This window comes from Phalangium opilio, unplaced genomic scaffold (assembly GCF_054372755.1).
Source record: "Phalangium opilio isolate 3A_F unplaced genomic scaffold, DU_Popi_V2 ptg000002l_1, whole genome shotgun sequence".
NCBI lineage: Eukaryota > Metazoa > Arthropoda > Arachnida > Opiliones > Phalangiidae > Phalangium > Phalangium opilio.
Window position 1 is genome coordinate 15,666,115 of NW_028324144.1, and position 15,121 is coordinate 15,681,235.

The 15,121-nt window shown below is 44.1% G+C and overlaps 95 non-coding genes across 95 annotated transcripts; all 95 read left to right on the plus strand.

Moving 5' to 3' along the window:
- The first annotated feature begins 36 nt into the window (after positions 1–36).
- Positions 37–109, plus strand: TRNAM-CAU (transfer RNA methionine (anticodon CAU)). The gene has a single exon. It is a non-coding gene; the product is annotated as a tRNA-Met (tRNA).
- Positions 110–176: 67 nt separating this feature from the next.
- Positions 177–249, plus strand: TRNAM-CAU (transfer RNA methionine (anticodon CAU)). Its single transcript has one exon. It is a non-coding gene; the product is annotated as a tRNA-Met (tRNA).
- Positions 250–316: 67 nt separating this feature from the next.
- Positions 317–389, plus strand: TRNAM-CAU (transfer RNA methionine (anticodon CAU)). Its single transcript has one exon. It is a non-coding gene; the product is annotated as a tRNA-Met (tRNA).
- A 67-nt stretch (positions 390–456) lies between these two features.
- TRNAM-CAU (transfer RNA methionine (anticodon CAU)) lies at positions 457–529 on the plus strand. The gene has a single exon. It is a non-coding gene; the product is annotated as a tRNA-Met (tRNA).
- A 67-nt stretch (positions 530–596) lies between these two features.
- On the plus strand, positions 597–669 carry TRNAM-CAU (transfer RNA methionine (anticodon CAU)). The gene has a single exon. It is a non-coding gene; the product is annotated as a tRNA-Met (tRNA).
- Positions 670–736: 67 nt separating this feature from the next.
- Positions 737–809, plus strand: TRNAM-CAU (transfer RNA methionine (anticodon CAU)). The gene has a single exon. It is a non-coding gene; the product is annotated as a tRNA-Met (tRNA).
- A 67-nt stretch (positions 810–876) lies between these two features.
- TRNAM-CAU (transfer RNA methionine (anticodon CAU)) lies at positions 877–949 on the plus strand. Its single transcript has one exon. It is a non-coding gene; the product is annotated as a tRNA-Met (tRNA).
- A 67-nt stretch (positions 950–1,016) lies between these two features.
- Positions 1,017–1,089, plus strand: TRNAM-CAU (transfer RNA methionine (anticodon CAU)). The gene has a single exon. It is a non-coding gene; the product is annotated as a tRNA-Met (tRNA).
- A 67-nt stretch (positions 1,090–1,156) lies between these two features.
- On the plus strand, positions 1,157–1,229 carry TRNAM-CAU (transfer RNA methionine (anticodon CAU)). Its single transcript has one exon. It is a non-coding gene; the product is annotated as a tRNA-Met (tRNA).
- Positions 1,230–1,296: 67 nt separating this feature from the next.
- On the plus strand, positions 1,297–1,369 carry TRNAM-CAU (transfer RNA methionine (anticodon CAU)). Its single transcript has one exon. It is a non-coding gene; the product is annotated as a tRNA-Met (tRNA).
- A 67-nt stretch (positions 1,370–1,436) lies between these two features.
- On the plus strand, positions 1,437–1,509 carry TRNAM-CAU (transfer RNA methionine (anticodon CAU)). The gene has a single exon. It is a non-coding gene; the product is annotated as a tRNA-Met (tRNA).
- Positions 1,510–1,716: 207 nt separating this feature from the next.
- On the plus strand, positions 1,717–1,789 carry TRNAM-CAU (transfer RNA methionine (anticodon CAU)). The gene has a single exon. It is a non-coding gene; the product is annotated as a tRNA-Met (tRNA).
- A 67-nt stretch (positions 1,790–1,856) lies between these two features.
- TRNAM-CAU (transfer RNA methionine (anticodon CAU)) lies at positions 1,857–1,929 on the plus strand. Its single transcript has one exon. It is a non-coding gene; the product is annotated as a tRNA-Met (tRNA).
- A 67-nt stretch (positions 1,930–1,996) lies between these two features.
- On the plus strand, positions 1,997–2,069 carry TRNAM-CAU (transfer RNA methionine (anticodon CAU)). Its single transcript has one exon. It is a non-coding gene; the product is annotated as a tRNA-Met (tRNA).
- A 207-nt stretch (positions 2,070–2,276) lies between these two features.
- On the plus strand, positions 2,277–2,349 carry TRNAM-CAU (transfer RNA methionine (anticodon CAU)). Its single transcript has one exon. It is a non-coding gene; the product is annotated as a tRNA-Met (tRNA).
- Positions 2,350–2,416: 67 nt separating this feature from the next.
- TRNAM-CAU (transfer RNA methionine (anticodon CAU)) lies at positions 2,417–2,489 on the plus strand. Its single transcript has one exon. It is a non-coding gene; the product is annotated as a tRNA-Met (tRNA).
- A 67-nt stretch (positions 2,490–2,556) lies between these two features.
- On the plus strand, positions 2,557–2,629 carry TRNAM-CAU (transfer RNA methionine (anticodon CAU)). Its single transcript has one exon. It is a non-coding gene; the product is annotated as a tRNA-Met (tRNA).
- Positions 2,630–2,836: 207 nt separating this feature from the next.
- Positions 2,837–2,909, plus strand: TRNAM-CAU (transfer RNA methionine (anticodon CAU)). Its single transcript has one exon. It is a non-coding gene; the product is annotated as a tRNA-Met (tRNA).
- Positions 2,910–2,976: 67 nt separating this feature from the next.
- TRNAM-CAU (transfer RNA methionine (anticodon CAU)) lies at positions 2,977–3,049 on the plus strand. Its single transcript has one exon. It is a non-coding gene; the product is annotated as a tRNA-Met (tRNA).
- A 207-nt stretch (positions 3,050–3,256) lies between these two features.
- TRNAM-CAU (transfer RNA methionine (anticodon CAU)) lies at positions 3,257–3,329 on the plus strand. The gene has a single exon. It is a non-coding gene; the product is annotated as a tRNA-Met (tRNA).
- A 67-nt stretch (positions 3,330–3,396) lies between these two features.
- TRNAM-CAU (transfer RNA methionine (anticodon CAU)) lies at positions 3,397–3,469 on the plus strand. Its single transcript has one exon. It is a non-coding gene; the product is annotated as a tRNA-Met (tRNA).
- A 67-nt stretch (positions 3,470–3,536) lies between these two features.
- On the plus strand, positions 3,537–3,609 carry TRNAM-CAU (transfer RNA methionine (anticodon CAU)). The gene has a single exon. It is a non-coding gene; the product is annotated as a tRNA-Met (tRNA).
- A 67-nt stretch (positions 3,610–3,676) lies between these two features.
- TRNAM-CAU (transfer RNA methionine (anticodon CAU)) lies at positions 3,677–3,749 on the plus strand. Its single transcript has one exon. It is a non-coding gene; the product is annotated as a tRNA-Met (tRNA).
- A 67-nt stretch (positions 3,750–3,816) lies between these two features.
- On the plus strand, positions 3,817–3,889 carry TRNAM-CAU (transfer RNA methionine (anticodon CAU)). The gene has a single exon. It is a non-coding gene; the product is annotated as a tRNA-Met (tRNA).
- Positions 3,890–3,956: 67 nt separating this feature from the next.
- On the plus strand, positions 3,957–4,029 carry TRNAM-CAU (transfer RNA methionine (anticodon CAU)). The gene has a single exon. It is a non-coding gene; the product is annotated as a tRNA-Met (tRNA).
- A 67-nt stretch (positions 4,030–4,096) lies between these two features.
- Positions 4,097–4,169, plus strand: TRNAM-CAU (transfer RNA methionine (anticodon CAU)). Its single transcript has one exon. It is a non-coding gene; the product is annotated as a tRNA-Met (tRNA).
- A 207-nt stretch (positions 4,170–4,376) lies between these two features.
- TRNAM-CAU (transfer RNA methionine (anticodon CAU)) lies at positions 4,377–4,449 on the plus strand. Its single transcript has one exon. It is a non-coding gene; the product is annotated as a tRNA-Met (tRNA).
- Positions 4,450–4,516: 67 nt separating this feature from the next.
- On the plus strand, positions 4,517–4,589 carry TRNAM-CAU (transfer RNA methionine (anticodon CAU)). The gene has a single exon. It is a non-coding gene; the product is annotated as a tRNA-Met (tRNA).
- A 67-nt stretch (positions 4,590–4,656) lies between these two features.
- Positions 4,657–4,729, plus strand: TRNAM-CAU (transfer RNA methionine (anticodon CAU)). Its single transcript has one exon. It is a non-coding gene; the product is annotated as a tRNA-Met (tRNA).
- A 207-nt stretch (positions 4,730–4,936) lies between these two features.
- TRNAM-CAU (transfer RNA methionine (anticodon CAU)) lies at positions 4,937–5,009 on the plus strand. The gene has a single exon. It is a non-coding gene; the product is annotated as a tRNA-Met (tRNA).
- Positions 5,010–5,076: 67 nt separating this feature from the next.
- Positions 5,077–5,149, plus strand: TRNAM-CAU (transfer RNA methionine (anticodon CAU)). The gene has a single exon. It is a non-coding gene; the product is annotated as a tRNA-Met (tRNA).
- A 67-nt stretch (positions 5,150–5,216) lies between these two features.
- TRNAM-CAU (transfer RNA methionine (anticodon CAU)) lies at positions 5,217–5,289 on the plus strand. Its single transcript has one exon. It is a non-coding gene; the product is annotated as a tRNA-Met (tRNA).
- A 67-nt stretch (positions 5,290–5,356) lies between these two features.
- Positions 5,357–5,429, plus strand: TRNAM-CAU (transfer RNA methionine (anticodon CAU)). Its single transcript has one exon. It is a non-coding gene; the product is annotated as a tRNA-Met (tRNA).
- Positions 5,430–5,496: 67 nt separating this feature from the next.
- TRNAM-CAU (transfer RNA methionine (anticodon CAU)) lies at positions 5,497–5,569 on the plus strand. Its single transcript has one exon. It is a non-coding gene; the product is annotated as a tRNA-Met (tRNA).
- A 67-nt stretch (positions 5,570–5,636) lies between these two features.
- Positions 5,637–5,709, plus strand: TRNAM-CAU (transfer RNA methionine (anticodon CAU)). The gene has a single exon. It is a non-coding gene; the product is annotated as a tRNA-Met (tRNA).
- A 207-nt stretch (positions 5,710–5,916) lies between these two features.
- On the plus strand, positions 5,917–5,989 carry TRNAM-CAU (transfer RNA methionine (anticodon CAU)). Its single transcript has one exon. It is a non-coding gene; the product is annotated as a tRNA-Met (tRNA).
- A 67-nt stretch (positions 5,990–6,056) lies between these two features.
- On the plus strand, positions 6,057–6,129 carry TRNAM-CAU (transfer RNA methionine (anticodon CAU)). The gene has a single exon. It is a non-coding gene; the product is annotated as a tRNA-Met (tRNA).
- A 67-nt stretch (positions 6,130–6,196) lies between these two features.
- TRNAM-CAU (transfer RNA methionine (anticodon CAU)) lies at positions 6,197–6,269 on the plus strand. Its single transcript has one exon. It is a non-coding gene; the product is annotated as a tRNA-Met (tRNA).
- A 67-nt stretch (positions 6,270–6,336) lies between these two features.
- Positions 6,337–6,409, plus strand: TRNAM-CAU (transfer RNA methionine (anticodon CAU)). Its single transcript has one exon. It is a non-coding gene; the product is annotated as a tRNA-Met (tRNA).
- Positions 6,410–6,476: 67 nt separating this feature from the next.
- On the plus strand, positions 6,477–6,549 carry TRNAM-CAU (transfer RNA methionine (anticodon CAU)). Its single transcript has one exon. It is a non-coding gene; the product is annotated as a tRNA-Met (tRNA).
- A 67-nt stretch (positions 6,550–6,616) lies between these two features.
- On the plus strand, positions 6,617–6,689 carry TRNAM-CAU (transfer RNA methionine (anticodon CAU)). Its single transcript has one exon. It is a non-coding gene; the product is annotated as a tRNA-Met (tRNA).
- Positions 6,690–6,756: 67 nt separating this feature from the next.
- TRNAM-CAU (transfer RNA methionine (anticodon CAU)) lies at positions 6,757–6,829 on the plus strand. Its single transcript has one exon. It is a non-coding gene; the product is annotated as a tRNA-Met (tRNA).
- A 67-nt stretch (positions 6,830–6,896) lies between these two features.
- On the plus strand, positions 6,897–6,969 carry TRNAM-CAU (transfer RNA methionine (anticodon CAU)). Its single transcript has one exon. It is a non-coding gene; the product is annotated as a tRNA-Met (tRNA).
- A 67-nt stretch (positions 6,970–7,036) lies between these two features.
- TRNAM-CAU (transfer RNA methionine (anticodon CAU)) lies at positions 7,037–7,109 on the plus strand. The gene has a single exon. It is a non-coding gene; the product is annotated as a tRNA-Met (tRNA).
- A 207-nt stretch (positions 7,110–7,316) lies between these two features.
- Positions 7,317–7,389, plus strand: TRNAM-CAU (transfer RNA methionine (anticodon CAU)). The gene has a single exon. It is a non-coding gene; the product is annotated as a tRNA-Met (tRNA).
- A 67-nt stretch (positions 7,390–7,456) lies between these two features.
- TRNAM-CAU (transfer RNA methionine (anticodon CAU)) lies at positions 7,457–7,529 on the plus strand. Its single transcript has one exon. It is a non-coding gene; the product is annotated as a tRNA-Met (tRNA).
- A 67-nt stretch (positions 7,530–7,596) lies between these two features.
- On the plus strand, positions 7,597–7,669 carry TRNAM-CAU (transfer RNA methionine (anticodon CAU)). Its single transcript has one exon. It is a non-coding gene; the product is annotated as a tRNA-Met (tRNA).
- Positions 7,670–7,876: 207 nt separating this feature from the next.
- On the plus strand, positions 7,877–7,949 carry TRNAM-CAU (transfer RNA methionine (anticodon CAU)). The gene has a single exon. It is a non-coding gene; the product is annotated as a tRNA-Met (tRNA).
- Positions 7,950–8,016: 67 nt separating this feature from the next.
- On the plus strand, positions 8,017–8,089 carry TRNAM-CAU (transfer RNA methionine (anticodon CAU)). The gene has a single exon. It is a non-coding gene; the product is annotated as a tRNA-Met (tRNA).
- A 67-nt stretch (positions 8,090–8,156) lies between these two features.
- Positions 8,157–8,229, plus strand: TRNAM-CAU (transfer RNA methionine (anticodon CAU)). The gene has a single exon. It is a non-coding gene; the product is annotated as a tRNA-Met (tRNA).
- Positions 8,230–8,296: 67 nt separating this feature from the next.
- Positions 8,297–8,369, plus strand: TRNAM-CAU (transfer RNA methionine (anticodon CAU)). The gene has a single exon. It is a non-coding gene; the product is annotated as a tRNA-Met (tRNA).
- A 67-nt stretch (positions 8,370–8,436) lies between these two features.
- Positions 8,437–8,509, plus strand: TRNAM-CAU (transfer RNA methionine (anticodon CAU)). The gene has a single exon. It is a non-coding gene; the product is annotated as a tRNA-Met (tRNA).
- A 67-nt stretch (positions 8,510–8,576) lies between these two features.
- Positions 8,577–8,649, plus strand: TRNAM-CAU (transfer RNA methionine (anticodon CAU)). Its single transcript has one exon. It is a non-coding gene; the product is annotated as a tRNA-Met (tRNA).
- Positions 8,650–8,716: 67 nt separating this feature from the next.
- TRNAM-CAU (transfer RNA methionine (anticodon CAU)) lies at positions 8,717–8,789 on the plus strand. Its single transcript has one exon. It is a non-coding gene; the product is annotated as a tRNA-Met (tRNA).
- A 207-nt stretch (positions 8,790–8,996) lies between these two features.
- TRNAM-CAU (transfer RNA methionine (anticodon CAU)) lies at positions 8,997–9,069 on the plus strand. The gene has a single exon. It is a non-coding gene; the product is annotated as a tRNA-Met (tRNA).
- A 67-nt stretch (positions 9,070–9,136) lies between these two features.
- Positions 9,137–9,209, plus strand: TRNAM-CAU (transfer RNA methionine (anticodon CAU)). The gene has a single exon. It is a non-coding gene; the product is annotated as a tRNA-Met (tRNA).
- A 67-nt stretch (positions 9,210–9,276) lies between these two features.
- Positions 9,277–9,349, plus strand: TRNAM-CAU (transfer RNA methionine (anticodon CAU)). Its single transcript has one exon. It is a non-coding gene; the product is annotated as a tRNA-Met (tRNA).
- A 207-nt stretch (positions 9,350–9,556) lies between these two features.
- Positions 9,557–9,629, plus strand: TRNAM-CAU (transfer RNA methionine (anticodon CAU)). Its single transcript has one exon. It is a non-coding gene; the product is annotated as a tRNA-Met (tRNA).
- A 67-nt stretch (positions 9,630–9,696) lies between these two features.
- Positions 9,697–9,769, plus strand: TRNAM-CAU (transfer RNA methionine (anticodon CAU)). The gene has a single exon. It is a non-coding gene; the product is annotated as a tRNA-Met (tRNA).
- A 67-nt stretch (positions 9,770–9,836) lies between these two features.
- On the plus strand, positions 9,837–9,911 carry TRNAM-CAU (transfer RNA methionine (anticodon CAU)). The gene has a single exon. It is a non-coding gene; the product is annotated as a tRNA-Met (tRNA).
- A 65-nt stretch (positions 9,912–9,976) lies between these two features.
- Positions 9,977–10,049, plus strand: TRNAM-CAU (transfer RNA methionine (anticodon CAU)). The gene has a single exon. It is a non-coding gene; the product is annotated as a tRNA-Met (tRNA).
- Positions 10,050–10,256: 207 nt separating this feature from the next.
- On the plus strand, positions 10,257–10,329 carry TRNAM-CAU (transfer RNA methionine (anticodon CAU)). The gene has a single exon. It is a non-coding gene; the product is annotated as a tRNA-Met (tRNA).
- Positions 10,330–10,396: 67 nt separating this feature from the next.
- On the plus strand, positions 10,397–10,469 carry TRNAM-CAU (transfer RNA methionine (anticodon CAU)). Its single transcript has one exon. It is a non-coding gene; the product is annotated as a tRNA-Met (tRNA).
- A 67-nt stretch (positions 10,470–10,536) lies between these two features.
- On the plus strand, positions 10,537–10,609 carry TRNAM-CAU (transfer RNA methionine (anticodon CAU)). The gene has a single exon. It is a non-coding gene; the product is annotated as a tRNA-Met (tRNA).
- A 67-nt stretch (positions 10,610–10,676) lies between these two features.
- Positions 10,677–10,749, plus strand: TRNAM-CAU (transfer RNA methionine (anticodon CAU)). Its single transcript has one exon. It is a non-coding gene; the product is annotated as a tRNA-Met (tRNA).
- A 67-nt stretch (positions 10,750–10,816) lies between these two features.
- Positions 10,817–10,889, plus strand: TRNAM-CAU (transfer RNA methionine (anticodon CAU)). The gene has a single exon. It is a non-coding gene; the product is annotated as a tRNA-Met (tRNA).
- Positions 10,890–10,956: 67 nt separating this feature from the next.
- Positions 10,957–11,029, plus strand: TRNAM-CAU (transfer RNA methionine (anticodon CAU)). The gene has a single exon. It is a non-coding gene; the product is annotated as a tRNA-Met (tRNA).
- Positions 11,030–11,096: 67 nt separating this feature from the next.
- TRNAM-CAU (transfer RNA methionine (anticodon CAU)) lies at positions 11,097–11,169 on the plus strand. The gene has a single exon. It is a non-coding gene; the product is annotated as a tRNA-Met (tRNA).
- Positions 11,170–11,236: 67 nt separating this feature from the next.
- On the plus strand, positions 11,237–11,309 carry TRNAM-CAU (transfer RNA methionine (anticodon CAU)). The gene has a single exon. It is a non-coding gene; the product is annotated as a tRNA-Met (tRNA).
- Positions 11,310–11,376: 67 nt separating this feature from the next.
- On the plus strand, positions 11,377–11,449 carry TRNAM-CAU (transfer RNA methionine (anticodon CAU)). Its single transcript has one exon. It is a non-coding gene; the product is annotated as a tRNA-Met (tRNA).
- Positions 11,450–11,516: 67 nt separating this feature from the next.
- Positions 11,517–11,589, plus strand: TRNAM-CAU (transfer RNA methionine (anticodon CAU)). Its single transcript has one exon. It is a non-coding gene; the product is annotated as a tRNA-Met (tRNA).
- A 67-nt stretch (positions 11,590–11,656) lies between these two features.
- TRNAM-CAU (transfer RNA methionine (anticodon CAU)) lies at positions 11,657–11,729 on the plus strand. Its single transcript has one exon. It is a non-coding gene; the product is annotated as a tRNA-Met (tRNA).
- A 67-nt stretch (positions 11,730–11,796) lies between these two features.
- Positions 11,797–11,869, plus strand: TRNAM-CAU (transfer RNA methionine (anticodon CAU)). Its single transcript has one exon. It is a non-coding gene; the product is annotated as a tRNA-Met (tRNA).
- Positions 11,870–11,936: 67 nt separating this feature from the next.
- On the plus strand, positions 11,937–12,009 carry TRNAM-CAU (transfer RNA methionine (anticodon CAU)). The gene has a single exon. It is a non-coding gene; the product is annotated as a tRNA-Met (tRNA).
- A 67-nt stretch (positions 12,010–12,076) lies between these two features.
- On the plus strand, positions 12,077–12,149 carry TRNAM-CAU (transfer RNA methionine (anticodon CAU)). The gene has a single exon. It is a non-coding gene; the product is annotated as a tRNA-Met (tRNA).
- A 67-nt stretch (positions 12,150–12,216) lies between these two features.
- On the plus strand, positions 12,217–12,289 carry TRNAM-CAU (transfer RNA methionine (anticodon CAU)). Its single transcript has one exon. It is a non-coding gene; the product is annotated as a tRNA-Met (tRNA).
- A 67-nt stretch (positions 12,290–12,356) lies between these two features.
- On the plus strand, positions 12,357–12,429 carry TRNAM-CAU (transfer RNA methionine (anticodon CAU)). The gene has a single exon. It is a non-coding gene; the product is annotated as a tRNA-Met (tRNA).
- Positions 12,430–12,496: 67 nt separating this feature from the next.
- TRNAM-CAU (transfer RNA methionine (anticodon CAU)) lies at positions 12,497–12,569 on the plus strand. The gene has a single exon. It is a non-coding gene; the product is annotated as a tRNA-Met (tRNA).
- A 67-nt stretch (positions 12,570–12,636) lies between these two features.
- On the plus strand, positions 12,637–12,709 carry TRNAM-CAU (transfer RNA methionine (anticodon CAU)). The gene has a single exon. It is a non-coding gene; the product is annotated as a tRNA-Met (tRNA).
- Positions 12,710–12,776: 67 nt separating this feature from the next.
- Positions 12,777–12,849, plus strand: TRNAM-CAU (transfer RNA methionine (anticodon CAU)). The gene has a single exon. It is a non-coding gene; the product is annotated as a tRNA-Met (tRNA).
- Positions 12,850–12,916: 67 nt separating this feature from the next.
- Positions 12,917–12,989, plus strand: TRNAM-CAU (transfer RNA methionine (anticodon CAU)). The gene has a single exon. It is a non-coding gene; the product is annotated as a tRNA-Met (tRNA).
- A 67-nt stretch (positions 12,990–13,056) lies between these two features.
- Positions 13,057–13,129, plus strand: TRNAM-CAU (transfer RNA methionine (anticodon CAU)). Its single transcript has one exon. It is a non-coding gene; the product is annotated as a tRNA-Met (tRNA).
- Positions 13,130–13,196: 67 nt separating this feature from the next.
- TRNAM-CAU (transfer RNA methionine (anticodon CAU)) lies at positions 13,197–13,269 on the plus strand. Its single transcript has one exon. It is a non-coding gene; the product is annotated as a tRNA-Met (tRNA).
- A 66-nt stretch (positions 13,270–13,335) lies between these two features.
- On the plus strand, positions 13,336–13,409 carry TRNAM-CAU (transfer RNA methionine (anticodon CAU)). Its single transcript has one exon. It is a non-coding gene; the product is annotated as a tRNA-Met (tRNA).
- Positions 13,410–13,476: 67 nt separating this feature from the next.
- Positions 13,477–13,549, plus strand: TRNAM-CAU (transfer RNA methionine (anticodon CAU)). Its single transcript has one exon. It is a non-coding gene; the product is annotated as a tRNA-Met (tRNA).
- A 67-nt stretch (positions 13,550–13,616) lies between these two features.
- On the plus strand, positions 13,617–13,689 carry TRNAM-CAU (transfer RNA methionine (anticodon CAU)). Its single transcript has one exon. It is a non-coding gene; the product is annotated as a tRNA-Met (tRNA).
- Positions 13,690–13,756: 67 nt separating this feature from the next.
- TRNAM-CAU (transfer RNA methionine (anticodon CAU)) lies at positions 13,757–13,829 on the plus strand. The gene has a single exon. It is a non-coding gene; the product is annotated as a tRNA-Met (tRNA).
- A 207-nt stretch (positions 13,830–14,036) lies between these two features.
- Positions 14,037–14,109, plus strand: TRNAM-CAU (transfer RNA methionine (anticodon CAU)). Its single transcript has one exon. It is a non-coding gene; the product is annotated as a tRNA-Met (tRNA).
- Positions 14,110–14,176: 67 nt separating this feature from the next.
- On the plus strand, positions 14,177–14,249 carry TRNAM-CAU (transfer RNA methionine (anticodon CAU)). Its single transcript has one exon. It is a non-coding gene; the product is annotated as a tRNA-Met (tRNA).
- A 67-nt stretch (positions 14,250–14,316) lies between these two features.
- Positions 14,317–14,389, plus strand: TRNAM-CAU (transfer RNA methionine (anticodon CAU)). Its single transcript has one exon. It is a non-coding gene; the product is annotated as a tRNA-Met (tRNA).
- Positions 14,390–14,456: 67 nt separating this feature from the next.
- TRNAM-CAU (transfer RNA methionine (anticodon CAU)) lies at positions 14,457–14,529 on the plus strand. The gene has a single exon. It is a non-coding gene; the product is annotated as a tRNA-Met (tRNA).
- Positions 14,530–14,596: 67 nt separating this feature from the next.
- On the plus strand, positions 14,597–14,669 carry TRNAM-CAU (transfer RNA methionine (anticodon CAU)). The gene has a single exon. It is a non-coding gene; the product is annotated as a tRNA-Met (tRNA).
- A 67-nt stretch (positions 14,670–14,736) lies between these two features.
- TRNAM-CAU (transfer RNA methionine (anticodon CAU)) lies at positions 14,737–14,809 on the plus strand. The gene has a single exon. It is a non-coding gene; the product is annotated as a tRNA-Met (tRNA).
- Positions 14,810–14,876: 67 nt separating this feature from the next.
- On the plus strand, positions 14,877–14,949 carry TRNAM-CAU (transfer RNA methionine (anticodon CAU)). The gene has a single exon. It is a non-coding gene; the product is annotated as a tRNA-Met (tRNA).
- A 67-nt stretch (positions 14,950–15,016) lies between these two features.
- On the plus strand, positions 15,017–15,089 carry TRNAM-CAU (transfer RNA methionine (anticodon CAU)). The gene has a single exon. It is a non-coding gene; the product is annotated as a tRNA-Met (tRNA).
- Positions 15,090–15,121: the final 32 nt, after the last annotated feature.

Genomic DNA, 15,121 nt, shown 5'->3' on the forward strand with positions numbered 1-15,121 from the left:
ACTTGATTGATAAATAGGTTTATTGATCTAATAACAGCCTCGATAGCGCAGTCGGTAGCGCGTCAGTCTCATAATCTGAAGGTCGTGAGTTTGATCCTCACTCGGGGCATGATTTTGGCGCTGATTTTCGTTAATAGAATACTTGATTCATAAAGAGGTGACATGTTCTGACAACAGCCTCGATAGCGCAGTAGGTAGCGCGTCAGTCTCATAATCTGAAGGACGTGAGTTCGATCCTCACTCGGGGCGTGATTTTGGCGCTGATTTTCGTTAATAGAATACTCGGTTGATAAAGAGTTGACATGTGCTAATAACAGCCTCGGTAGCGCAGTAGGTAGCGCGTCAGTCTCATAATCTGAAGGTCGTGAGTTCGATCCTCACTCGGGGCCACTTTTTGGCGATGATTTTCCTTTGTGGAATACTTGATTGATAAATAGGTTTATTGATCTAATAACAGCCTCGATAGCGCAGTAGGTAGCGCGTCAGTCTCATAATCTGAAGGTCGTGAGTTCGATCCTCACTCGGGGCATGATTTTGGCGCTGATTTTCGTTAATAGAATACTTTATTTATAAAGAGGTGACATGATCTGACAACAGCCTCGATAGCGCAGTAGGTAGCGCGTCAGTCTCATAATCTAAAGGTCTTGAGTTCGATCCTCACTCGGGGCATGATTTTGGCGCTGATTTTCGTTAATGGAATACTTGGTTGATAAAGAGGTGACATGTTCTAATAACAGCCTCGATAGCGCAGTAGGTAGCGCGTCAGTCTCATAATTTGAAGGTTGTGAGTTCGATCCTCACTCGGGTCGTGATTTTGGCGCTGATTTTCGATAATAGAATACTTGGTTGATAAAGAGGTGACATCTTCTAATAACAGCCTCGATAGCGCAGTAGGTAGCGCGTCAGTCTCATAATCTGAAGGTCGTGAGTTCGATCCTCACTCGGGGCGTGATTTTGGCGCTGATTTTCGTTAATAGAATACTCGGTTGATAAAGAGGTGACATCTTCTAATAACAGCCTCGATAGCGCAGTAGGTAGCGCGTCAGTCTCATAATCTGAAGGTCGTGAGTTCGATCCTCACTCGGGGCATGATTTTGGCGCTGATTTTCGTTAATGGAATACTTGATTGATAAATAGGTGACATGTTCTAATAACAGCCTCGATAGCGCAGTAGGTAGCGCGTCAGTCTCATAATCTGAAGGTCGTGAGTTCGATCCTCACTCGGGGCATGATTTTGGCGCTGATTTTCGTTAATAGAATACTTTATTTATAAAGAGGTGACATGATCTGACAACAGCCTCGATAGCGCAGTAGGTAGCGCGTCAGTCTCATAATCTAAAGGTCGTGAGTTCTATCCTCACTCGGGGCATGATTTTGGCGCTGATTTTCGTTAATAGAATACTTGGTTGATAAAGAGGTGACATGTTCTAATAACAGCCTCGGTAGCGCAGTAGGTAGCGCGTCAGTCTCATAATCTGAAGGTCGTGAGTTCGATCCTCACTCGGGGCATGATTTTGGCGCTGATTTTCGTTAATAGAATACTTTGTTTATAAAGAGGTGACATGATCTGACAACAGCCTCGATAGCGCAGTAGGTAGCGCGTCAGTCTCATAATCTAAAGGTCTTGAGTTGGATCCTCACTCGGGGCATGATTTTGGCGCTGATTTTCGTTAATGGAATACTTGATTGATAAATAGGTTAATTGGTCTAATAACAGCCTCGATAGCGCAGTCGGTAGCGCGTCAGTCTCATAATCCGAAGGTCGTGAGTTCTATCCTCACTCGGGGCATGATTTTGGCGCTGATTTTCGTTAATAGAATACTTGATTGATAAAGAGTTGACATGTGCTAATAACAGCCTCGGTAGCGCAGTAGGTAGCGCGTCAGTCTCATAATCTGAAGGTCGTGAGTTCGATCCTCACTCGGGGCCACTTTTTGGCGATGATTTTCCTTTATGGAATACTTGATTGATAAATAGGTTTATTGATCTAATAACAGCCTCGATAGCGCAGTCGGTAGCGCGTCAGTCTCATAATCTGAAGGTCGTGAGTTTGATCCTCACTCGGGGCATGATTTTGGCGCTGATTTTCGTTAATAGAATACTTGATTCATAAAGAGGTGACATGTTCTGACAACAACCTCGATAGCGCAGTAGGTAGCGCGTCAGTCTCATTATCTGAAGGTCGTGAGTTCGAACTTCACTCGGGGCGTGGTTTTGGCGCTGATTTTCGTTAATAGAATACTTGATTCATAAAGAGGTGACATGTTCTGACAACAGCCTCGATAGCGCAGTAGGTAGCGCGTCAGTCTCATAATCCGAAGGTCGTGAGTTCTATCCTCACTCGGGGCATGATTTTGGCGCTGATTTTCGTTAATAGAATACTCGGTTGATAAAGAGGTGACATCTTCTAATAACAGCCTCGATAGCGCAGTAGGTAGCGCGTCAGTCTCATAATCTGAAGGTCGTGAGTTCGATCCTCACTCGGGGCCACTTTTTGGCGCTGATTTTCCTTAATGGAATACTTGATTGATAAATAGGTTTATTGATCTAATAACAGCCTCGATAGCGCAGTCAGTAGCGCGTCAGTCTCATAATCTGAAGGTCGTGAGTTTGATCCTCACTCGGGGCATGATTTTGGCGCTGATTTTCGTTAATAGAATACTTGATTCATAAAGAGGTGACATGTTCTGACAACAACCTCGATAGCGCAGTAGGTAGCGCGTCAGTCTCATTATCTGAAGGTCGTGAGTTCTATCCTCACTCGGGGCGTGATTTTGGCGCTGATTTTCGTTAATAGAATACTTGATTCATAAAGAGGTGACATGTTCTGACAACAGCCTCGATAGCGCAGTAGGTAGCGCGTCAGTCTCATAATCTGAAGGTCGTGAGTTCGATCCTCACTCGGGGCGTGATTTTGGCGCTGATTTTCGTTAATAGAATACTCGGTTGATAAAGAGGTGACATCTTCTAATAACAGCCTCGATAGCGCAGTAGGTAGCGCGTCAGTCTCATAATCTGAAGGTCCTGAGTTCGATCCTCACTCGGGGCACGATTTTGTCGCTGATTTTCGTTAATAGAATACTTGATTGATAGAGAGTTGACATGTACTAATAACAGCCTCGGTAGCGCATTAGGTAGCGCGTCAGTCTCATAATCTGAAGGTCGTGAGTTCGATCCTCACTCGGGATCACTTTTTGGAGCTGATTTTCGTAACTGGAATAATTAATTGATAATTAGGTTAATTGATCTAATAACAGCCTCGATAGCGCAGTCGGTAGCGCGTCAGTCTCATAATCTGAAGGTCGTGAGGTCGATCGTCACTCGGGGCAATATTTTGGCGCTGATTTTCGTTAGTAGAATACTTGATTGATAAATAGGTTAATTGATTTAATAACAGCCTCGATAGCGCAGTAGGTAGCGCGTCAGTCTCATAATCCGAAGGTCGTGAGTTCTATCCTCACTCGGGGCATGATTTTGGCGCTGATTTTCGTTAATAGAATACTTGGTTGATAAAGAGGTGACATGTTCTAATAACAGCCTCGATAGTGCAGTAGGTAGCGCGTCAGTCTCATAATCTGAAGGTCGTGAGTTCGATCCTCACTCGGGGCATGATTTTGGCGCTGATTTTCGTTAATAGAATACTTTATTTATAAAGAGGTGACATGATCTGACAACAGCCTCGATAGCGCAGTAGGTAGCGCGTCAGTCTCATAATCTAAAGGTCTTGAGTTCGATCCTCACTCGGGGCATGATTTTGGCGCTGATTTTCGTTAATGGAATACTTGATTGATAAATAGGTGACATGTTCTAATAACAGCCTCGATAGCGCAGTAGGTAGCGCGTCAGTCTCATAATCTGAAGGTCGTGAGTTCGATCCTCACTCGGGGCATGATTTTGGCGCTGATTTTCGTTAATAGAATACTTTATTTATAAAGAGGTGACATGATCTGACAACAGCCTCGATAGCGCAGTAGGTAGCGCGTCAGTCTCATAATCTAAAGGTCGTGAGTTCTATCCTCACTCGGGGCATGATTTTGGCGCTGATTTTCGTTAATAGAATACTTGGTTGATAAAGAGGTGACATGTTCTAATAACAGCCTCGGTAGCGCAGTAGGTAGCGCGTCAGTCTCATAATCTGAAGGTCGTGAGTTCGATCCTCACTCGGGGCATGATTTTGGCGCTGATTTTCGTTAATAGAATACTTTGTTTATAAAGAGGTGACATGATCTGACAACAGCCTCGATAGCGCAGTAGGTAGCGCGTCAGTCTCATAATCTAAAGGTCTTGAGTTGGATCCTCACTCGGGGCATGATTTTGGCGCTGATTTTCGTTAATGGAATACTTGATTGATAAATAGGTTAATTGGTCTAATAACAGCCTCGATAGCGCAGTCGGTAGCGCGTCAGTCTCATAATCCGAAGGTCGTGAGTTCTATCCTCACTCGGGGCATGATTTTGGCGCTGATTTTCGTTAATAGAATACTTGATTGATAAAGAGTTGACATGTGCTAATAACAGCCTCGGTAGCGCAGTAGGTAGCGCGTCAGTCTCATAATCTGAAGGTCGTGAGTTCGATCCTCACTCGGGGCCACTTTTTGGCGATGATTTTCCTTTATGGAATACTTGATTGATAAATAGGTTTATTGATCTAATAACAGCCTCGATAGCGCAGTCGGTAGCGCGTCAGTCTCATAATCTGAAGGTCGTGAGTTTGATCCTCACTCGGGGCATGATTTTGGCGCTGATTTTCGTTAATAGAATACTTGATTCATAAAGAGGTGACATGTTCTGACAACAACCTCGATAGCGCAGTAGGTAGCGCGTCAGTCTCATTATCTGAAGGTCGTGAGTTCGAACTTCACTCGGGGCGTGATTTTGGCGCTGATTTTCGTTAATAGAATACTTGATTCATAAAGAGGTGACATGTTCTGACAACAGCCTCGATAGCGCAGTAGGTAGCGCGTCAGTCTCATAATCCGAAGGTCGTGAGTTCTATCCTCACTCGGGGCATGATTTTGGCGCTGATTTTCGTTAATAGAATACTCGGTTGATAAAGAGGTGACATCTTCTAATAACAGCCTCGATAGCGCAGTAGGTAGCGCGTCAGTCTCATAATCTGAAGGTCGTGAGTTCGATCCTCACTCGGGGCAAGATTTTGTCGCTGATTTTCGTTAATAGAATACTTGATTGATAGAGAGTTGACATGTTCTAATAACAGCCTCGGTAGCGCAGTCGGTAGCGCGTCAGTCTCATAATCTGAAGGTCGTGAGGTCGATCGTCACTCGGGGCAATATTTCGGCGCTGATTTTCGTTAGTAGAATACTTGATTGATAAATAGGTTAATTGATTTAATAACAGCCTCGATAGCGCAGTAGGTAGCGCGTCAGTCTCATTATCTGAAGGTCGTGAGTTCTATCCTCACTCGGGGCGTGATTTTGGCGCTGATTTTCGTTAATAGAATACTTGATTCATAAAGAGGTGACATGTTCTGACAACAGCCTCGATAGCGCAGTAGGTAGCGCGTCAGTCTCATAATCTGAAGGTCGTGAGTTCGATCCTCACTCGGGGCGTGATTTTGGCGCTGATTTTCGTTAATAGAATACTCGGTTGATAAAGAGGTGACATCTTCTAATAACAGCCTCGATAGCGCAGTAGGTAGCGCGTCAGTCTCATAATCTGAAGGTCGTGAGTTCGATCCTCACTCGGGGCAAGATTTTGTCGCTGATTTTCGTTAATAGAATACTTGATTGATAGAGAGTTGACATGTACTAATAACAGCCTCAGTAGCGCATTAGGTAGCGCGTCAGTCTCATAATCTGAAGGTCGTGAGTTCGATCCTCACTCGGGATCACTTTTTGGAGCTGATTTTCGTAACTGGAATAATTAATTGATAATTAGGTTAATTGATCTAATAACAGCCTCGATAGCGCAGTCGGTAGCGCGTCAGTCTCATAATCTGAAGGTCGTGAGGTCGATCGTCACTCGGGGCAATATTTTGGCGCTGATTTTCGTTAGTAGAATACTTGATTGATAAATAGGTTAATTGATTTAATAACAGCCTCGATAGCGCAGTAGGTAGCGCGTCAGTCTCATAATCCGAAGGTCGTGAGTTCTATCCTCACTCGGGGCATGATTTTGGCGCTGATTTTCGTTAATAGAATACTTGGTTGATAAAGAGGTGACATGTTCTAATAACAGCCTCGATAGTGCAGTAGGTAGCGCGTCAGTCTCATAATCTGAAGGTCGTGAGTTCGATCCTCACTCGGGGCATGATTTTGGCGCTGATTTTCGTTAATAGAATACTTTATTTATAAAGAGGTGACATGATCTGACAACAGCCTCGATAGCGCAGTAGGTAGCGCGTCAGTCTCATAATCTAAAGGTCTTGAGTTCGATCCTCACTCGGGGCATGATTTTGGCGCTGATTTTCGTTAATGGAATACTTGATTGATAAATAGGTGACATGTTCTAATAACAGCCTCGATAGCGCAGTAGGTAGCGCGTCAGTCTCATAATCTGAAGGTCGTGAGTTCGATCCTCACTCGGGGCATGATTTTGGCGCTGATTTTCGTTAATAGAATACTTTATTTATAAAGAGGTGACATGATCTGACAACAGCCTCGATAGCGCAGTAGGTAGCGCGTCAGTCTCATAATCTAAAGGTCGTGAGTTCTATCCTCACTCGGGGCATGATTTTGGCGCTGATTTTCGTTAATAGAATACTTGGTTGATAAAGAGGTGACATGTTCTAATAACAGCCTCGGTAGCGCAGTAGGTAGCGCGTCAGTCTCATAATCTGAAGGTCGTGAGTTCGATCCTCACTCGGGGCATGATTTTGGCGCTGATTTTCGTTAATAGAATACTTGATTGATAAATAGGTTAATTGGTCTAATAACAGCCTCGATAGCGCAGTCGGTAGCGCGTCAGTCTCATAATCCGAAGGTCGTGAGTTCTATCCTCACTCGGGGCATGATTTTGGCGCTGATTTTCGTTAATAGAATACTTGATTGATAAAGAGTTGACATGTGCTAATAACAGCCTCGGTAGCGCAGTAGGTAGCGCGTCAGTCTCATAATCTTAAGGTCGTGAGTTCGATCCTCACTCGGGGCCACTTTTTGGCGATGATTTTCCTTTATGGAATACTTGATTGATAAATAGGTTTATTGATCTAATAACAGCCTCGATAGCGCAGTCGGTAGTGCGTCAGTCTCATAATCTGAAGGTCGTGAGGTCGATCGTCACTCGGGGCAATATTTCGGCGCTGATTTTCGTTAGTAGAATACTTGATTGATAAATAGGTTAATTGATTTAATAACAGCCTCGATAGCGCAGTAGGTAGCGCGTCAGTCTCATTATCTGAAGGTCGTGAGTTCTATCCTCACTCGGGGCGTGATTTTGGCGCTGATTTTCGTTAATAGAATACTTGATTCATAAAGAGGTGACATGTTCTGACAACAGCCTCGATAGCGCAGTAGGTAGCGCGTCAGTCTCATAATCTGAAGGTCGTGAGTTCGATCCTCACTCGGGGCGTGATTTTGGCGCTGATTTTCGTTAATAGAATACTCGGTTGATAAAGAGGTGACATCTTCTAATAACTGCCTCGATAGCGCAGTAGGTAGCGCGTCAGTCTCATAATCTGAAGGTCGTGAGTTCGATCCTCACTCGGGGCAAGATTTTGTCGCTGATTTTCGTTAATAGAATACTTGATTGATAGAGAGTTGACATGTACTAATAACAGCCTCAGTAGCGCATTAGGTAGCGCGTCAGTCTCATAATCTGAAGGTCGTGAGTTCGATCCTCACTCGGGATCACTTTTTGGAGCTGATTTTCGTAACTGGAATAATTAATTGATAATTAGGTTAATTGATCTAATAACAGCCTCGATAGCGCAGTCGGTAGCGCGTCAGTCTCATAATCTGAAGGTCGTGAGGTCGATCGTCACTCGGGGCAATATTTTGGCGCTGATTTTCGTTAGTAGAATACTTGATTGATAAATAGGTTAATTGATTTAATAACAGCCTCGATAGCGCAGTAGGTAGCGCGTCAGTCTCATAATCCGAAGGTCGTGAGTTCTATCCTCACTCGGGGCATGATTTTGGCGCTGATTTTCGTTAATAGAATACTTGGTTGATAAAGAGGTGACATGTTCTAATAACAGCCTCGATAGTGCAGTAGGTAGCGCGTCAGTCTCATAATCTGAAGGTCGTGAGTTCGATCCTCACTCGGGGCATGATTTTGGCGCTGATTTTCGTTAATAGAATACTTTATTTATAAAGAGGTGACATGATCTGACAACAGCCTCGATAGCGCAGTAGGTAGCGCGTCAGTCTCATAATCTAAAGGTCTTGAGTTCGATCCTCACTCGGGGCATGATTTTGGCGCTGATTTTCGTTAATGGAATACTTGATTGATAAATAGGTGACATGTTCTAATAACAGCCTCGATAGCGCAGTAGGTAGCGCGTCAGTCTCATAATCTGAAGGTCGTGAGTTCGATCCTCACTCGGGGCATGATTTTGGCGCTGATTTTCGTTAATAGAATACTTTATTTATAAAGAGGTGACATGATCTGACAACAGCCTCGATAGCGCAGTAGGTAGCGCGTCAGTCTCATAATCTAAAGGTCGTGAGTTCTATCCTCACTCGGGGCATGATTTTGGCGCTGATTTTCGTTAATAGAATACTTGGTTGATAAAGAGGTGACATGTTCTAATAACAGCCTCGGTAGCGCAGTAGGTAGCGCGTCAGTCTCATAATCTGAAGGTCGTGAGTTCGATCCTCACTCGGGGCATGATTTTGGCGCTGATTTTCGTTAATAGAATACTTTGTTTATAAAGAGGTGACATGATCTGACAACAGCCTCGATAGCGCAGTAGGTAGCGCGTCAGTCTCATAATCTAAAGGTCTTGAGTTGGATCCTCACTCGGGGCATGATTTTTTCGCTGATTTTCGTTAATGGAATACTTGATTGATAAATAGGTTAATTGGTCTAATAACAGCCTCGATAGCGCAGTCGGTAGCGCGTCAGTCTCATAATCCGAAGGTCGTGAGTTCTATCCTCACTCGGGGCATGATTTTGGCGCTGATTTTCGTTAATAGAATACTTGATTGATAAAGAGTTGACATGTGCTAATAACAGCCTCGGTAGCGCAGTAGGTAGCGCGTCAGTCTCATAATCTTAAGGTCGTGAGTTCGATCCTCACTCGGGGCCACTTTTTGGCGATGATTTTCCTTTATGGAATACTTGATTGATAAATAGGTTTATTGATCTAATAACAGCCTCGATAGCGCAGTCGGTAGCGCGTCAGTCTCATAATCTGAAGGTCGTGAGTTTGATCCTCACTCGGGGCATGATTTTGGCGCTGATTTTCGTTAATAGAATACTTGATTGATAAAGAGGTGACATGTTCTGACAACAACCTCGATAGCGCAGTAGGTAGCGCGTCAGTCTCATTATCTGAAGGTCGTGAGTTCGAACTTCACTCGGGGCGTGATTTTGGCGCTGATTTTCGTTAATAGAATACTTGATTCATAAAGAGGTGACATGTTCTGACAACAGCCTCGATAGCGCAGTAGGTAGCGCGTCAGTCTCATAATCCGAAGGTCGTGAGTTCTATCCTCACTCGGGGCATGATTTTGGCGCTGATTTTCGTTAATAGAATACTTGATTGATAAAGAGTTGACATGTTCTAATAACAGCCTCGGTAGCGCAGTAGGTAGCGCGTCAGTCTCATAATCTGAAGGTCGTGAGTTTGATCCTCACTCGGGGCATGATTTTGGCGCTGATTTTCGTTAATAGAATACTTGATTCATAAAGAGGTGACATGTTCTGACAACAACCTCGATAGCGCAGTAGGTAGCGCGTCAGTCTCATAATTTGAAGGTCGTGAGTTCGATCCTCACTCGGGTCGTGATTTTGGCGCTGATTTTCGTTAACGGAATACTTGGTTGATAAAGAGGTGACATGTTCTAATAACAGCCTCGATAGCGCAGTAGGTAGCGCGTCAGTCTCATAATCTGAAGGTCGTGAGTTCGATCCTCACTCGGGGCAAGATTTTGGCGCTTATTTTCGTTAATAGAATACTTGATTGATAGAGAGTTGACATGTTCTAATAACAGCCTCGGTAGCGCAGTACGTAGCTCGTCAGTCTCATAATCTAATGGTCTTGAGTTCGATCCTCACTCGGGGCATGATTTTGGCGCTGATTTTCGTTAATGGAATACTTGATTGATAAATAAGTCAATTGGTCTAATAACAGCCTCGATAGCGCAGTCGGTAGCGCGTCAGTCTCATAATCTGAAGGTTGTGAGTTCGATCCTCACTCGGGGCATGATTTTGGCGCTGATTTTCGTTAATAGAATACTTGATTCATAAAGAGGTGACATGTTCTGACAACAGCCTCGATAGCGCAGTAGGTAGCGCGTCAGTCTCATAATCTGAAGGTCGTGAGTTCGATCCTCACTCGGGGCGTGTTTTTGGCGCTGATTTTCGTTAATAGAATACTTGGTTGATAAAGATGTGACATGTTCTAATAACAGCCTCGATAGCGCAGTAGGTAGCGCGTCAGTCTCATAATCTGAAGGTCGTGAGTTCGATCCTCACTCGGGGCATGATTTTGGCGCTGATTTTCGTTAATAGAATACTTTGTTTATAAAGAGGTGACATGTTCTGACAACAGCCTCGATAGCGCAGTAGGTAGCGCGTCAGTCTCATAATCTGAAGGTCGTGAGTTCGATCCTCACTCGGGGCAAGATTTTGTCGCTGATTTTCGTTAATAGAATACTTGGTTGATAAAGAGGTGACATGTTCTAATAACAGCCTCGATAGCGCAGTAGGTAGCGCGTCAGTCTCATAATCTAAAGGTCTTGAGTTCGATCCTCACTCGGGGCATGATTTTGGCGCTGATTTTCGTTAATGGAATACTTGATTGATAAATAGGTTAATTGGCCTAATAACAGCCTCGATAGCGCAGTAGGTAGCGCGTCAGTCTCATAATCTGAAGGTCGTGAGTTCGATCCTCACTCGGGGCGTGTTTTTGGCGCTGATTTTCGTTAATAGAATACTTGGTTGATAAAGATGTGACATGTTCTAATAACAGCCTCGATAGCGCAGTAGGTAGCGCGTCAGTCTCATAATCTGAAGGTCGTGAGTTCGATCCTCACTCGGGGCATGATTTTGGCGCTGATTTTCGTTAATAGAATACTTTGTTTATAAAGAGGTGACATGTTCTGACAACAGCCTCGATAGCGCAGTAGGTAGCGCGTCAGTCTCATAATCTGAAGGTCGTGAGTTCGATCCTCACTCGGGGCAAGATTTTGTCGCTGATTTTCGTTAATAGAATACTTGATTGATAGAGAGTTGACATGTTCTAATAACAGCCTCGGTAGCGCAGTAGGTAGCGCGTCAGTCTCATAATCTAAAGGTCTTGAGTTCGATCCTCACTCGGGGCATGATTTTGGCGCTGATTTTCGTTAATGGAATACTTGATTGATAAATAGGTTAATTGGTCTAATAACAGCCTCGATAGCGCAGTCGGTAGCGCGTCAGTCTCATAATCTGAAGGTCGTGAGTTCGATACTCACTCGGGGCATGATTTTGGCGCGGATTTTCGTTAATAGAATACTTGATTCATAAAGAGGTGACATGTTCTGACAACAGCCTCGATAGCGCATTAGGTAGCGCGTCAGTCTCATTATCTGAAGGTCGTGAGTTCGATCCTCACTCGAGGCGTGATTTTGGCGCTGATTTTCGTTAATAGAATACTTGATTCATAAAAAGGTAACATGTTCTGACAACAGCCTCGATAGCGCAGTAGGTAGCGCGTCAGTCTCATAATCTGAAGGTCGTGAGTTCGATCCTCACTCGGGGCAAGATTTTGTCGCTGATTTTCGTTAATAGAATACTTGATTGATAGAGAGTTGACATGTTCTAATAACAGCCTCGGTAGCGCAGTAGGTAGCGCGTCAGTCTCATAATCTAAAGGTCTTGAGTTCGATCCTCACTCGGGGCATGATTTTGGCGCTGATTTTCGTTAATGGAATACTTTATTGATAAATAGGTTAATTGGTCCAATAACAGCCTCGATAGCGCAGTCGGTAGCGCGTCAGTCTCATAATCTGAAGGTCGTGAGTTCGATCCTCACTCGGGGCATGATTTTGGCGCTGATTTTCGTTAATAGAATACTTGATTGATAAAGAGTTGGCATGTTCTAATAACAGCCTCGATAGCGCAGTAGGTAGCGCGTCAGTCTCATAATCTGAAGGTCGTGAGTTCGATCCTCACTCGGGGCAACTTTTTGGCGCTGATTTTCGTTAATAGAATACTTGATTGATAAAGAGGTGACATCTTCTAATAACAGCCTCGATAGCGCAGTAGGTAGCGCGTCAGTCTCATAATCTAAAGGTCTTGAGTTCGATCCTCACTCGGGGCATGATTTTGGCGCTGATTTTCGTTAATGGAATACTTGATTGATAAATAGGTTAATTGGTCTAATAACAGCCTCGATAGCGCAGTCGGTATCGCGTCAGTCTCATAATCTGAAGGTCGTGAGTTCGATCCTCACTCGGGGCATGATTTTGGCGCTGATTTTCGTTAATAGAATACTTGGTTGATAAAGAGGTGACATGTTCTAATAACAGCCTCGATAGCGCAGTAGGTAGCGCGTCAGTCTCATAATCTAAAGGTCTTGAGTTCGATCCTCACTCGGGGCATGATTTTGGCGCTGATTTTCGTTAATGGAATACTTGATTGATAAATAGGTTAATTGGCCTAATAACAGCCTCGATAGCGCAGTAGGTAGCGCGTCAGTCTCATAATCTGAAGGTCGTGAGTTCGATCCTCACTCGGGGCGTGTTTTTGGCGCTGATTTTCGTTAATAGAATACTTGGTTGATAAAGATGTGACATGTTCTAATAACAGCCTCGATAGCGCAGTAGGTAGCGCGTCAGTCTCATAATCTGAAGGTCGTGAGTTCGATCCTCACTCGGGGCATGATTTTGGCGCTGATTTTCGTTAATAGAATACCTTGTTTATAAAGAGGTGACATGTTCTGACAACAGCCTCGATAGCGCAGTAGGTAGCGCGTCAGTCTCATAATCTGAAGGTCGTGAGTTCGATCCTCACTCGGGGCAAGATTTTGTCGCTGATTTTCGTTAATAGAATACTTGATTGATAGAGAGTTGACATGTTCTAATAACAGCCTCGGTAGCGCAGTAGGTAGCGCGTCAGTCTCATAATCTAAAGGTCTTGAGTTCGATCCTCACTCGGGGCATGATTTTGGCGCTGATTTTCGTTAATGGAATACTTGATTGATAAATAGGTTAATTGGTCTAATAACAGCCTCGATAGCGCATTCGGTAGCGCGTCAGTCTCATAATCTGAAGGTCGTGAGTTCGATCCTCACTCAGGCCATGATTTTGGCGCTGATTTTCGTTAATAGAATACTTGATTTATAAAGAGGTGACATGTTCTGATAACAGCCTCGATAGCGCAGTAGGTAGCGCGTCAGTCTCATAATCTGAAGGTCGTGAGTTCGATCCTCACTCGGGGCGTGTTTTTGGCGCTGATTTTCGTTAATAGAATACTTGGTTGATAAAGATGTGACATGTTCTAATAACAGCCTCGATAGCGCAGTAGGTAGCGCGTCAGTCTCATAATCTGAAGGTCGTGAGATCGATCCTCACTCGGGGCATGATTTTGGCGCTGATTTTCGTTAATAGAATACTTTATTTATAAAGAGGTGACATGCTCTGACAACAGCCTCGATAGCGCAGTAGGTAGCGCGTCAGTCTCATAATCTAAAGGTCTTGAGTTCGATCCTCACTCGGGGCATGATTTTGGCGCTGATTTTCGTTAATGGAATACTTGATTGATAAATAGGTTAATTGGTCTAATAACAGCCTCGATAGCGCAGTAGGTAGCGCGTCAGTCTCATAGTCCGAAGGTCGTGAGTTCTATCCTCACTCGGGGCGTGATTTTGGCGCTGATTTTCGTTAATAGAATACTTGGTTGATAAAGAGGTGACATCTTCTAATAACAGCCTCGATAGCGCAGTAGGTAACGCGTCAGTCTCATAATCTGAAGGTCGTGAGTTCGATCCTCACTCGGGGCAAGATTTTGTCGCTGATTTTCGTTAATAGAATACTTGATTGATAAAGAGGTGACATCTTCTAATAACAGCCTCGATAGCGCAGTAGGTAGCGCGTCAGTCTCATAATCTAAAGGTCTTGAGTTCGATCCTCACTCGGGGCATGATTTTGGCGCTGATTTTCGTTAATGGAATACTTGATTGATAAATAGGTTAATTGGTCTAATAACAGCCTCGATAGCGCAGTCGGTATCGCGTCAGTCTCATAATCTGAAGGTCGTGAGTTCGATCCTCACTCGGGGCATGATTTTGGCGCTGATTTTCGTTAATAGAATACTTTGTTTATAAAGAGGTGACATGTTCTGACAACAGCCTCGATAGCGCAGTAGGTAGCGCGTCAGTCTCATAATCTGAAGGTCGTGAGTTCGATCCTCACTCGGGGCAAGATTTTGTCGCTGATTTTCGTTAATAGAATACTTGATTGATAGAGAGTTGACATGTTCTAATAACGGCCTCGGTAGCGCAGTAGGTAGCGCGTCAGTCTCATAATCTAAAGGTCTTGAGTTCGATCCTCACTCGGGGCATGATTTTGGCGCTGATTTTCGTTAATGGAATACTTGATTGATAAATAGGTTAATTGGTCTAATAACAGCCTCGATAGCGCATTCGGTAGCGCGTCAGTCTCATAATCTGAAGGTCGTGAGTTCGATCCTCACTCGGGCCATGATTTTGGCGCTGATTTTCGTTAATAGAATACTTGATTCATAAAGAGGTGACATGTACTGATAACAGCCTCGATAGCGCAGTAGGTAGCGCGTCAGTCTCATAATCTGAAGGTCGTGAGTTCGATCCTCACTCGGGGCGTGTTTTTGGCGCTGATTTTCGTTAATAGAATACTTGGTTGATAAAGATGTGACATGTTCTAATAACAGCCTCGATAGCGCAGTAGGTAGCGCGTCAGTCTCATAATCTGAAGGTCGTGAGTTCGATCCTCACTCGGGGCATGATTTTGGCGCTGATTTTCGTTAATAGAATA